The following is a 12,284-nucleotide window of genomic DNA, read 5'->3' as shown; positions in this document are numbered from 1 at the left end:
GATGAGGACTTACATATATACGTATATACATATGTATGTACATACGTTAAAGCGGGGCAGGAGTTCATTTGGAAGGTGAACCACGATTTTTTTTTAGGTTTCGTTAAGCGAAAATTGGGCAAGTAATAATCTTAATGGAACTATAACACGACCCCATTTCTCTTGTTAGTGACAGAAATTGCAGTTTATTTAGTTTTAGTATCTCAAAAAAATATGGAAATTTTGAAATTGTTGTAATTAAAGTTGTTTTTTAAATTAAATTCTATCGTCATATGTAAATTAGTTGAGTTTCTCTTTAATCCCTTTTTTTTTTTTGGAAATATTCAAAGTTATTGTCCTACTGCATAAACGGTAGAGGGAATTCTAATACCTTTTTTTATACCCGTTACTCGTAGAGTAAAAGGGTATACTAGATTTGTTGAAAAGTATGTAACAGGCAGAAGGAAGCGTTTCCGACCATATAAAGTATATATATTCTTGATCAGGATCAGTAGCCGAGTCGATCTGGCCATGTCCGTCTGTCCGTCCGTCTGTCCGTATGAACGTCGAGATCTCAGGAACTACAAAAGCTAGAAAGCTAAACATACGGACTCCAGAGACATAGACGCAGCGCAAGTTTGTTGATTCATGTTGCCACGCCCACTCTAACGCCCACAAACCGCATAAAACTGCCACGCCCACACTTTTGAAAAATGTTTTGATATTTTTTCATTTTTGTATTAGTCTTGTAAATTTCTATCGATTTGCCAAAAAACTTTTTGCCACGCCCACTCTAACGCCCACAAACCGCCCAAAACTGCCACGCCCACACTTTTGAAAAATGTTTTGATATTTTTTCATTTTTGTATTAGACTTGTAAATTTCTATCGATTTGCCAAAAAACTTTTTGCCACGCCCACTCTAACGCCCCCAAACCGAAAAAACTGTCAGTGTTGAAGACTCGCCTTCGCACTTCCACTAGCTGAGTAACGGGTATCAGATAGTCGGGAAACTCGACTATAGCGTTCTCTCTTGTTTTTCATTGAGTAGACACTCAAGCGACTTTTTCCCCTTATTCCATAGATAGTTCCCCTCATAGTTTCACCATGCCGACATCTGACATTTCAATTATTCAAAAGAGTAGTCTCAAAAAGACCTTCCTTTCCAGGTTGTTCTGGACGACATTTTGTGAGATTAATGCGGCAATTGTTCCCATCATCATTTTTATTTTCCCTCTATCAACTCATCCTCTCCTTCGTTCCTTTCTCCTCTCCCTCGTCGGCATTCCATAATAATGCAATTACGATTTGAAAAACGACGTCTGACAGTTTTGAATTTGTCATGGTATTTCTCAAAGTCCCTTCAGACCATGCCGTATGAAGAGCCCACGAGATAAAGTTAAAGATGGGGGTGCTCCAGAGAAAGGAAACATTGAAGATTCAGAAAATCCCAATGGGACTTGCAACCTGCGGATTCTGGGGAGTTCAAGAAAAAATGAAATTGTCACTGAGATTGCAGGTAAATCAGTTCCATTTATGTATAAAGGATTTCCATTTGTATCTGGCATCTTTGCCCATCTCCATCTTATTCGCTCAAGGTTAACTTTTTGAAAGCGTAGCATCTCGCTTTAATAGCTATATTCAATCAGCGATAAAAGGAAGACAGCTATTTTCATTAACGCTGCCAGTTTTAATGCAGTTGCCAAAACTTTTTTAGGATGATTTTTCATGCAGAGTTCCTCAGTTTTTTAGGATCAGAACTTAATTTCTTCTTATTTTATTATCGATTATAACAGAGATCGACTACCATTCGCCCTTCATGTACATACATATGTACATATGTATGTGATGATAGCTGTGAAAAGGACCAGATATAATGGTTTAATTTGGTTACACACCTTTAAATGACATGAAATATGGAAGTGCAGCAAAAACCTAAACGGGCAAAAACAATGGCCAGTAAAATAATAATGGCAAAAAGGGGAATCCGCAAGATAGTCGCATTCACAGCGGTAAAATCATCTAAAAATCTGTGACGCAATAAAACCGAATTAATGGAAACGGAATTATGCGACTCTTGTGGGGCAACAATCACAGGCAGACAGATTTCAAATGGGATCGGGACAGGACAGTGTCCAATGGTAAATGTGTGTGTCTGTCGCATCTAATATTAATATAAATATATCTTCAATCTGCTGTCAGAAAGTGCAAAATAGTTAGGGTACGATACGCAATTAAAATATGGCTAAAAACCAAATGAGAAAAAAACAAGGGCGAGAGGAGGGCGGGGGAACGAAGTGGCGGAAACTACAAATACCCCTGACAGGTAATAAAAGTAATTTATGCGCGCTAAGGGTTGTAAATGCGACATCAGGAGGTGGTTGCAGATTGGAGTTGGAAAAGAAGGAAACCACCCAGCCCGCGTTTTAATGGTGATGACGATGACACGACGCCAGCGCAGCAGTAAGTTCATTCCCTTCCCCCCAAAACACATTCCCCGTTTCCATATTTCATACAAGCTAAGATCACAAATCAAATTTTTAAAAAAGTGTGATGGCAGAGGCATAGCGGTATTTAGAACTTCAGCTTGGGATAGAATGGGTGTTAAGCAGCATAACAAATGACTAAAAAGGCAGTAAATATAGTATGCCATAACTATAAGAAAACAAGAGAGAACGCTATAGTCGAGTTCCCCGACTATCTGATACCCGTTACTCAGCCATTGGAAGTCCAAAGGAGAGACTTTAACACTGACCGTTTTTGGCGGTTTGTGCGCGTTAGAGTGGGCGTGGCAAACAGTTTTTTGGCAAATCGATAGAAATTTACAATACTAATACAAAAATGAAAAAATGTCAAAACATTTTTCAAAAGTGTGGGCGTGGTAGCTTTGGGCGGTTGGTGGGCGTTAGAGTGGGCGTGGCAACATGAATCGACAAACCTGCGCTGCTTCTATGTCTCTGGAGTCTGTATGCTTAATCTCAACTTTCTAGCTTTTGTAGTTCCTGAGATCTCAGCGTTCATACGGACGGACAGACGGACATGACCAGATCGACTCGGCTATTGATCCTGATCAAAAATATATTTACTTTATATGGTCGCAAATCTAGTATACCCTTTTACTCTACGAGTAACGGGTATAACTAAAGAGAACGCTGTAGTCAAGTTCCCCGACTACCTGATACCCGTTATTCAGCTAGTGGAAGTGCGTAGGAGACTAGATTTCTTACTAGTTTCGATGAAAAGTATGTAACAGGTAGAAGGAAGCGTTTCAGACCGTATATTTTTGATCAGGATCTCTACCCAAGTCAATCTTGCCATGTCCATCTGCCAGTCCGTATAAAGGTAGAGATCTCACTTTAACCATCACAAGCCGCCCACTTTTAATAGGTTTGGTTTTTATACCCGTTACTCGTAGAGTAAAAGGGTATACTAGATTCGTTGAAAAGTATGTAACAGGCAGAAGGAAGCGTTTCCGACCATATAAAGTATATATATTCTTGATCAGGATCAATAGCCGAGTCGATCTGGCCATGTCCGTCTGTCCGTCCGTCTGTCCGTCCGTATGAACGTCGAGATCTCAGGAACTACAAAAGCTACAAAGTTGAGATTCAGCATGCAGACTCCAGAGACATAGAAGCAGCGCAAGTTTGTCGATTCATGTTGCCACGCCCACTCTAACGCCCACAAGCCGCCCAAGACTACCACGCCCACACTTTTGAAAAATGTTTCGATATTTTTTCATTTTTGTGTTAGTCTCCTTAATTTCTATCGGTTTCCCAAAAAAATATTTGCCACGCCCACCCTAACGCCCACAAACCGCCCAAAGCTGCCACGCCCACACTTTAGAAAAATATTTTGATATTTTTTCATTTTTGCATTAGTCTTGTAAAATTCTATCGATTTGCCAAAAAACTTTTTGCCACGCCCACTTTAAGGCCCACAAACCGCAAAAACTGTCAGTGTTGAAGACTCTCCTGCGCACTTTCACCATCTGAGTAACGGGTATCAGATAGACGGGGACCTCGACTATAGCGTTCTCTCTTGTTTATTTAATTTAATTGATCGTCTTGCAAATTTCTATTGATTAGTTAGGGATATAAGCGGTTTTTTTTAAAAATCAAATTAATTTTCTTATGATTTAACTTGATGTGTGCTCAAGCAACAATAACCGGCGAAAATACGGTTGCAATAAGAAGTCAAGCCGAGCAAGTCGAGGTATGTGGATGCAAACGCCCAAAACCATATCTAAAGCCACATCGAAGGACATTCAGCCGTTGTGGAAAAAAAGAGCAGGAGAGAACAGGATATTATTTTTAAGATATCTGTGTCCAATCTTCTGATTTATTCGGTTGCACGAATCGGAATTATTTTATTCATAGCGAACAGCCCTAAATAACTGAGAGTCTGACTTAACTGACTGCCATTTTGGGCGTCCGCCCTTTTTCTGGGATTTGGCAGTGGCAACGACGTCCTTTTTGCCTTTAATTTTATACAATTGAGTGATTTATACGTGTCAGAAAGTAAAAAAGAATTATGACTACCCACCCGACCGGGGGAATAAGGGTCAAATTCCTGAACCCCGAAAGTGTTTGCCAAAAACTCGAGTTTGTACGGTGGATGAAATTCACAGGCAAGGCGGACTGGGAGGACTGAAGGCAACAGCGAGAGAGACAGGAATAAAGAGCGAGACGAGTTCGAACATGCTGCGTGGCCATTGCTCTGCCTCTTGGGTCCTTCGATATTCTGGCTGACAGCCTGTCGCTTCTTCATCGTCATTTTCGTTGTCGTTTTCATCGTCATTTTCGTCGTCGTCGGCCATGATGGAATCGCCAAAGTGTGAGTGGGCTTGTGTGTCTGTGTGCCCTCTCCCTATTTCTTTCTAGTGAAAAACCCACTCAACATTTCCTCCGATGCGGGTTTTCATTAAAAGGTTTTCTGCTTTTCAAATTGACGAAAGCAAAAATAAATGAAATCTTCCGCAGCCATTTGCAATGTGTGGATATTTCTCGATTAATAATACATTTAAAGGGTTTTCGATTTTGGAAATATGGTAAAAGTTTTTGTACACATATTGTTCTCATCAAGACTGAGAGCCTGATTGAAAAATAGCTTTAATCATTGTGGACTGCCTTCCACGTAGGGACGAAGCGAACCAGGAGTGTGCGAAGACGACTACTATGTATAAACAATCTCAAGAACTATAAAAACTAAAATGTTGAGATTAGGCATGCACCTTCCAGAAACATAGACGCAGCGCAAGTTTGTTTCCAAATGCTGCCACGGCCACCCTAACGCCCACAAACAGCTCAATACTTTCCACAATTCTGAAAATTCTTTATATTTTTTTACCCGTTACTCGTAGAGTAACTACTAGATTCGTTGAAAAGTATGTAACAGGCAGAAGGAAGCGTTTCCGACCATATAAAGTATATACATATATTCTTGATCAGGACCAATAGCCGAGTCGATCTGGTCATGTCGTAGGAACGTCGAGATCTCAGGAACTATAAAAGCTCCAGAGACATAGACGCAGCGCAAGTTGGTTGACCCATGCTGCCACACCCATTTGATATGTTTTTATTAAACTTGTAAATTTCTATCTAAAAAACTTTTTGCCACGCCCAGTCCAACGTCCACAAGCCGCCCAAAATTAAAACTCCCAAATTTTTATTTTTTTCTACCGATGTTTCAGAAAATTTTAAAAATCATTCACTCTTCGACTACCTAAGTAACGGATATCTATTAGTCGTTGTTTTTAGATGTAATGACAGTGAAAAGGGTTTTAATGACTTTGATAGTTACGTAAGTCTCTGTATTCCTTGAGATATCCTTATTTTAAGTACAAATCATTTAAACTTTTGGAGTTGAACGTGTTACTTACCTCGCTCAGGGATAATAAAAGTACAGCATGTACATAAGTGGACAGGTACACATTTAAACATAAATAAAATTATAATATAAAACATTTAAACAATTTATTATAAATAAACATTACCTCAAACATTATTTTTACTGCAAGAAAGCACGGAATAACACTTAATACCAAAATGCCAAACATCTCAGAGTTGTTAGTGGACAGGCTGAAAAATCAAAATTTATGACAAATGATGATTACAAAAAAAAAACAAGCGAACAGATGCCGTTGAACAAAGCTTTATTCACATGCAGCAAATCATACGTTAGATGGGCAAACGAACGGACCTTTGATAAAGAAAGAGCCGCAGAGGAAATTTCATGAACTGAAAACCATTAATTTAAAAATTGACTTTCAACCAAAAGAAAAAAAAACAAGGGCACGGAAAAATGTCTATAAATCTTCAGCGGGTATTTAGAAAACCCAGTCAGTCACCTTAAAGGGACAAATGCAAAACGGAAATGTACATCATAAAAATATTAAAAATTCTCTCCCATTCTTCTAATATTGTCTTTTTAGACATTCTTGGAAAGATAAAAGTCAGTGCCGGTTGGCCGTCGTTCCAGTGCATTAGAGATCGCGTTTAAAATGGTACCCCGATGGGCTGCCAAGGCCGTAAATCTACAAAAGGGGCACTCTTTCCTGCCCTCTCGTATAGCTCTAGTAATTTCATAATTTTCATATTTCTCCGTGGCTCGGCAGCTGCGCGCCTGCGCCAAAGTGTTTGACGGATGCGGCGCATTCGATTTCGTTCTGCCAAATTAGCCGGGCTCTGTGATTTATGTCGTCCTTTTGGCCCTTTCAGTCAGTCCTCGTGACTCGAGCGTTGCATCACCGTTCCTGCGGGGTGTCCTCTTTCGTAAATTTTCTACATTTACAGGAATTAGTGGAGAGAGCGTAAAGGAAAGCACAGCATGTGGTCAAAGGCGGGTCACCTTTGTCACCACCAAGGGTTCTATTTGCTGCCATGGTTACTTTCAACTTTCTTATCTTACAGTCCCCTATCACATATTTTCGAGGTTAACTATGTAGTCCTTTAGTGCTCTATTTTCGATTGAGCTCTCGCTCAGTTCGCCCTCGCGTAAATCATTCAAATTTTGACCTTTTTCTTCTTTTTATTTTAAATTGCGAGACATTTTGTGTATGTTAATTTTTGGATACGGAGGCACTTTATTAAGATGAAACTTCGCCAACGCCATCGTCAACTAATGTGGTCGGCCACAAAACTGAACTCAGCTGGCTCCCGAGGTAGATTTCCACTGTCAAAACTTGATTAGTTGCTTTCGATTCTGTTTTCTGTTTTCTCGTTTCTTCCTGCCGTCATTCCCTAAAGCGATTTAATTTCCTCTATCATAAATCTAATTAAAAGCGGTTACATTTAGTACGATTTCGTGAATTACGTGAACACGCCCATAGGACTTCTATGACGGTTTAACGGCGAGATGAGAAATAGGTACTTATAAAGTCTTGATACAACAATATATTAAATAAAATGTTATTATATTTCTTTATAATATTATATAAATAAAACACTATTGAAAGCATTCGGTGGCATAACTCCACAAGAAACCAATCAAGGCAGAACCAGTCTGAAAACAAGAATCTTCTTTGGCCGACTATCTTTTTAAATCGTTCATTATTATTATTATTATTGTATTGTATTTAAACTAAGTAAGACAAAGTAGGACAATTATTTCATGAGGTCCATAGCGATGACTTGGAGGCAGTAAAAACCTTTCTTAAGAAGATGAAAGCAATTAACTAAATCCTAGCTGGTGAACGCCATTGGTAAACGACTTACAGTCACCCTAAAAACGAATAACATCCGTTTGGGTCCTGTTCTTTGCGATCGCATTGAATTATAATTGGGCTTATTTAATGCCATTAAAGTCACTGCAACGATTAATGACTAATGGTGGTCGAAGGGGGTTGTTTTTTTTCAGTGTTTGTGCGTTTCGGGATTGATAGAATGATTTAATGACGCCAATAAATGGACGGACAAGCGAGCGGAGATGTGGGACATATTCGAAGCGCTGGGCGACCCGCATGGCTAGTCCAGAAAAACGTAAGATGGCCGCACCAGGGAGGCTTTTCTATAATGTATGATATTGTAAAGCATCCAAATTCGAAATTCGATCGGGATACTATATAAGCAAAATCCCTGGGGAAGGCAGTTTAAGTAGTGACAATCAAACAAAAACACCTCTTAACTTTTTAAAAAATGTTTTTTTCAACTAAGAAAATAGAATATCAAAAATTTACCTACGCCTACTTGAATGCCCACAAGCCACCCAAAAACAATGAAATCAAAAATTGAATGCAAAAACAGGAGGAACTTGTAATTGTCATCCCCTTTCCAATAATCTTAACTCTAGAGTAGATTCGGAGTGAGTTTTTTGTGAAATTGTTATCGCTGTTATCGACGATGTCCTTTCAGCCTGTTCTATATTCCTCCGTATAGTACTGTGCAACTCGTACGCGTGTGTTAGTACGTATACATAAATCTGTCAGTTGGCTTTCTTTTTGTCACTGCCTGGCTGTCAATTCACACAAAAATTATGATCCTGAAAAGTAGATTATCCTTGATTTATCGCTGCATCATTGGAAAGTTGAAATTGCGTTTCCCACACACACACATAAAATCAAGCGCGAGATACAGAAACATACATATATCGTGTATCTCTTGTAGCCTGAATGTGTCTGTCTTACAGAGTTACAGCCTTTGAATTTGGAACCACACACAAATAAAAATTTGTTGACATTTCTCTGCGCCTTCTTCCTTTTCAGAACCTTCCCAGGATTGGGGTTTATTTATTACCCTTAGATGTATCTCCCAGGTCATTTCTTGTGCTGACTAGATAACAGAAGAAATCAAAATTATTTTCTTGAGTGAAAGTCGGGGTAGATTGCAAGTGTGACTATGAAGGAAGCAACACATAAATAAATAAAATTGAATGTGCTTTTGTTTGTACCCATTGAATTTTGTGCGTGTGATTTGATGTTCAAACGGACTGGCTTTAAAAATTTAAAATTCGTCCGCTCATATATATTGGGTTGGTGCGATTTTTTAAAAAATGTTATGTTTTTCATTTCTATTTAAAATGTGACAACTTTCTTTCGTTTATATCGAAAGGAAAATTAATTTACAAGTATTTTTCAGAACAATTAATTTATATTAAAATCGAATACGCCTTTTTTCTTTAAGGCCTAAAATCAGGCCGCAAAACGAGCGTCCAAAACAGAGCGTCATATAACAAGGCGTCACACAATTTTTGGTGGTAAAATTTTGTTAAAAGTCTTTGGGCAGTTAAGGAGGTAAAAAAAATAATAATACTAAATACCGTCGAAGAAATATACATATATGTAATTTTATATATTTCTTGAGCTTTTGAGCATTCTTGATAGATCACCGATTAATTATACCCTTACTCGTAGAGTAAAAGGGTATACTAGATTCGTTGAAAAGTATGTAACAGGCAGAAGGAAGCGTTTCCGACCATATAAAGTACATATATTCTTGACCAGGATCAATAGCTGAGTCGATCTGGCCATGTCCGTCCGTCTGTCTGTCTGTCCGTCTGTCCGTATGAACGTCCACTAGATGATTAACGGGTATCAAATAGTCGGGGAACTCGACTATAGCGTTCTCTGTTTTTTAAATGTAGAATTATTATACTAATTCGGTAATAAATACTCTGTTAGGCCAGCATTGATTAGAAACTTTCATAGATGCACACGCGCTTTATGCCATGTTTTGGTTATATGGATGCGCTCGGGTACAGGAGAATGGCGCGGCAGCTTCCAATAATGTAAGTCAATAAATCGCCCATTAAGCAATCAGACACAATTTATTTCTCTTCTTAATTATTGAGGAGCTGGAGAAGGGCACTAAAGCTCCAATCTCCCAGGAACCTTTGAAGCCCCTCCCTACCACTCAATCACCCCTCCACAAACCAAATGCAGCCGTGTGATTATGACGCTGCTGTTCGACGCCCTGCAGCGGATGGATCTGCCGGTCCACCTTACTAATGGGAAAAAGTCGGGAGGTGTTAAGGCATTGTCTGAGAAAGAGACGGAGCACTGGCACGCACAGAATCGCGGAGGCAGTCGAGATTCCACTTCGCATCATTCTTCTTATTTGATTTGTCGTATAAGGAGACGGTCAGCCGAAGGTTCGTTAGGGAGAGGTGATTCAAGCTTCTCCACCAGTCAAGAGAATTATTAAATTAGATGTAGTTGTCGTTATATAATACACTCTCTATAAAGGGGGACAGCATTTTAATTAATTAATTAATGAATTACTCAGTTAGAGGAAGGGCGTAGGTGGGCGTTAGAGTGGTCGTGGCAACTTGGGTCAACCAAATTGTCTCTTGAGTCTGCATGCTAAATCTTTAGCTTTAATAGTAATAATAAGTAGGAGTGAAACATCTATATGATCGTAAGTTTTTATATAACTAAAAGAAAAATTTGGTGTGCAATGTGTCGGTCCACTACTGCTCGCTTCATTCTGTCTTTGGCCCATTCTGTTCAACGTCTTTGAAACATTTTGGGTAGGGTTCACATTTGGAATTTCATAGTCCATTTTAAAACGTTCTCATCGATAGTTGGTCCTCTGGGCCATCCATTTTAAACCCCAACGCTTGCAGATAAAAAACAGGTAAAGAAAACATTTTGGCCACGCCAACTCTAACGCCAAAAGCTGCCACCCCCTAACCTTTGAAATCTTTTTTGAGTTTTTATATTTTTAAATTGTTTTCTATCGATATGTCAAAAAAAAGTTAAAATTTTCTCGTTCGTAATCCCACTAACTGAGTAACAGGTATCTAGGGGGCGATTAACTTATGGAGAATATAATCTAATCGTAGTTTCTTGAAATTATCTCGATTTAAGTGTTATTTCTCGAAATAATAATTTTTTCAGTCTGGAGCGCTAGAAATTGTATTGTCTAGCTTATGTATACTTTACAATGTTCTACATTTCTGACCAATGTTTTTTTCAAATGATTAGGGAATTACTACTCACTTATTTAAAGTTTTGTGTTGGCATATAGCATTTAAAGCAATTAAGAACTCATAAAAGTTATTGAAAACAATAAAAAAACATCTAAAAGGTTTTTTTTAGTTTAAAATAAATAAAATAAAATACATTTTGACTGCGATAAGACGAAAAAAACGACAAAAAATGCAAAATAAACTATTGTCTTGACGAAGTATTTGATTGTGGGATTTGGATCTTGCGGGTGGCCATTGCACAGGCTCTCACATGACACTTGAATTGATTGTTGGTCCAAATTTTAAAAAAGGAATTTATTTAATTTACTTAAATGCTAATTTATGGCAGATTGATGCTCAGGTAAAGTCTGTGTTTCCGCCGTGTTGTTCCAGTCTAACTGCGATCAAATTAAGGAGGCTGTGCCTCAGTATCGTCATCTTTAGCTCGCTGTCAGTTGCAGCAATAAACATGGGAGGCATGCCCAGATACAGAGGTATTCCTTCGAGGGAATCGAGCACGTTTTGCTGTGTGGGTGAGGCCCCAGGAACCGCGTGAATTCAACAAATGAACGCACCGCAGAGAGTGAAAAAGACTGGTAACCAAAATGAGACGACGTGGCTGACCAACTGCTGCCATCGTTGCCATCACTTGCCACCTTGGCCAAGAAGCGACGAAGGTGCCCCTCTCAGTTGGCGGCGGGCATGATGGACGTGGCGCATTTCTCGGCACTTGGGATATCACCATTGGGTCTCGGATCGCCAGCTGCCTCTATCCCATGTAGAAGTTGCCGCTTCGAGCATATACTCTTGCCCAAAATCGCCACACAAGGAAGGCGTTTCGTTCTTAGGAGTACCTTAAGTTGCAAAACAAAATAAGCGATCTAAGGGATTCTGAAATTTTCGAATTTGCCCACTATATCAGAATGGTATATTAGCTGTTTGAATGCCCGACCCAAGGTCATGATTCTCCTTTCAGGCAATAAAAGCTGCGTTTAGTTGGCTCAAGAGGCTGTCAACGTATCATTGACAGAATACCGATATCAGAAAGGGAAGCCCAGTTGGACTGCCATCAAAGTTGGTCAAAGGCAGACAATGCAGCTGCCTTGATCCAAGGCGCAAAGAGGAATGGTTCCTCGCACTGGCGGACGAAGAGAGACAGGAGAAGCAGCAAGAGCAGGGTCTGCAGCGGCGGTGGGTATCAGAAAGACCGTCCCACCGTCCATAGAAAAGTGGCACAGTCATCGCCAATTGCAATGGCACTGAAGCCTGTGCAACAAGTTCCAGTTCCTGCTGCGTTGCAGTTTTAATTGACAGCGACAAACGTTGTGCGACCACCACTGCCACCCACCCGGCTCTGGGGCACCCCCTCGGTACATACATATGTAGATACCCCTCTCCACA

Source organism: Drosophila teissieri, chromosome 2R (genome assembly GCF_016746235.2).
Source record: "Drosophila teissieri strain GT53w chromosome 2R, Prin_Dtei_1.1, whole genome shotgun sequence".
Classification (NCBI taxonomy): Eukaryota; Metazoa; Arthropoda; class Insecta; order Diptera; family Drosophilidae; genus Drosophila; species Drosophila teissieri.
This window is presented reverse-complemented; position numbering follows the sequence as displayed.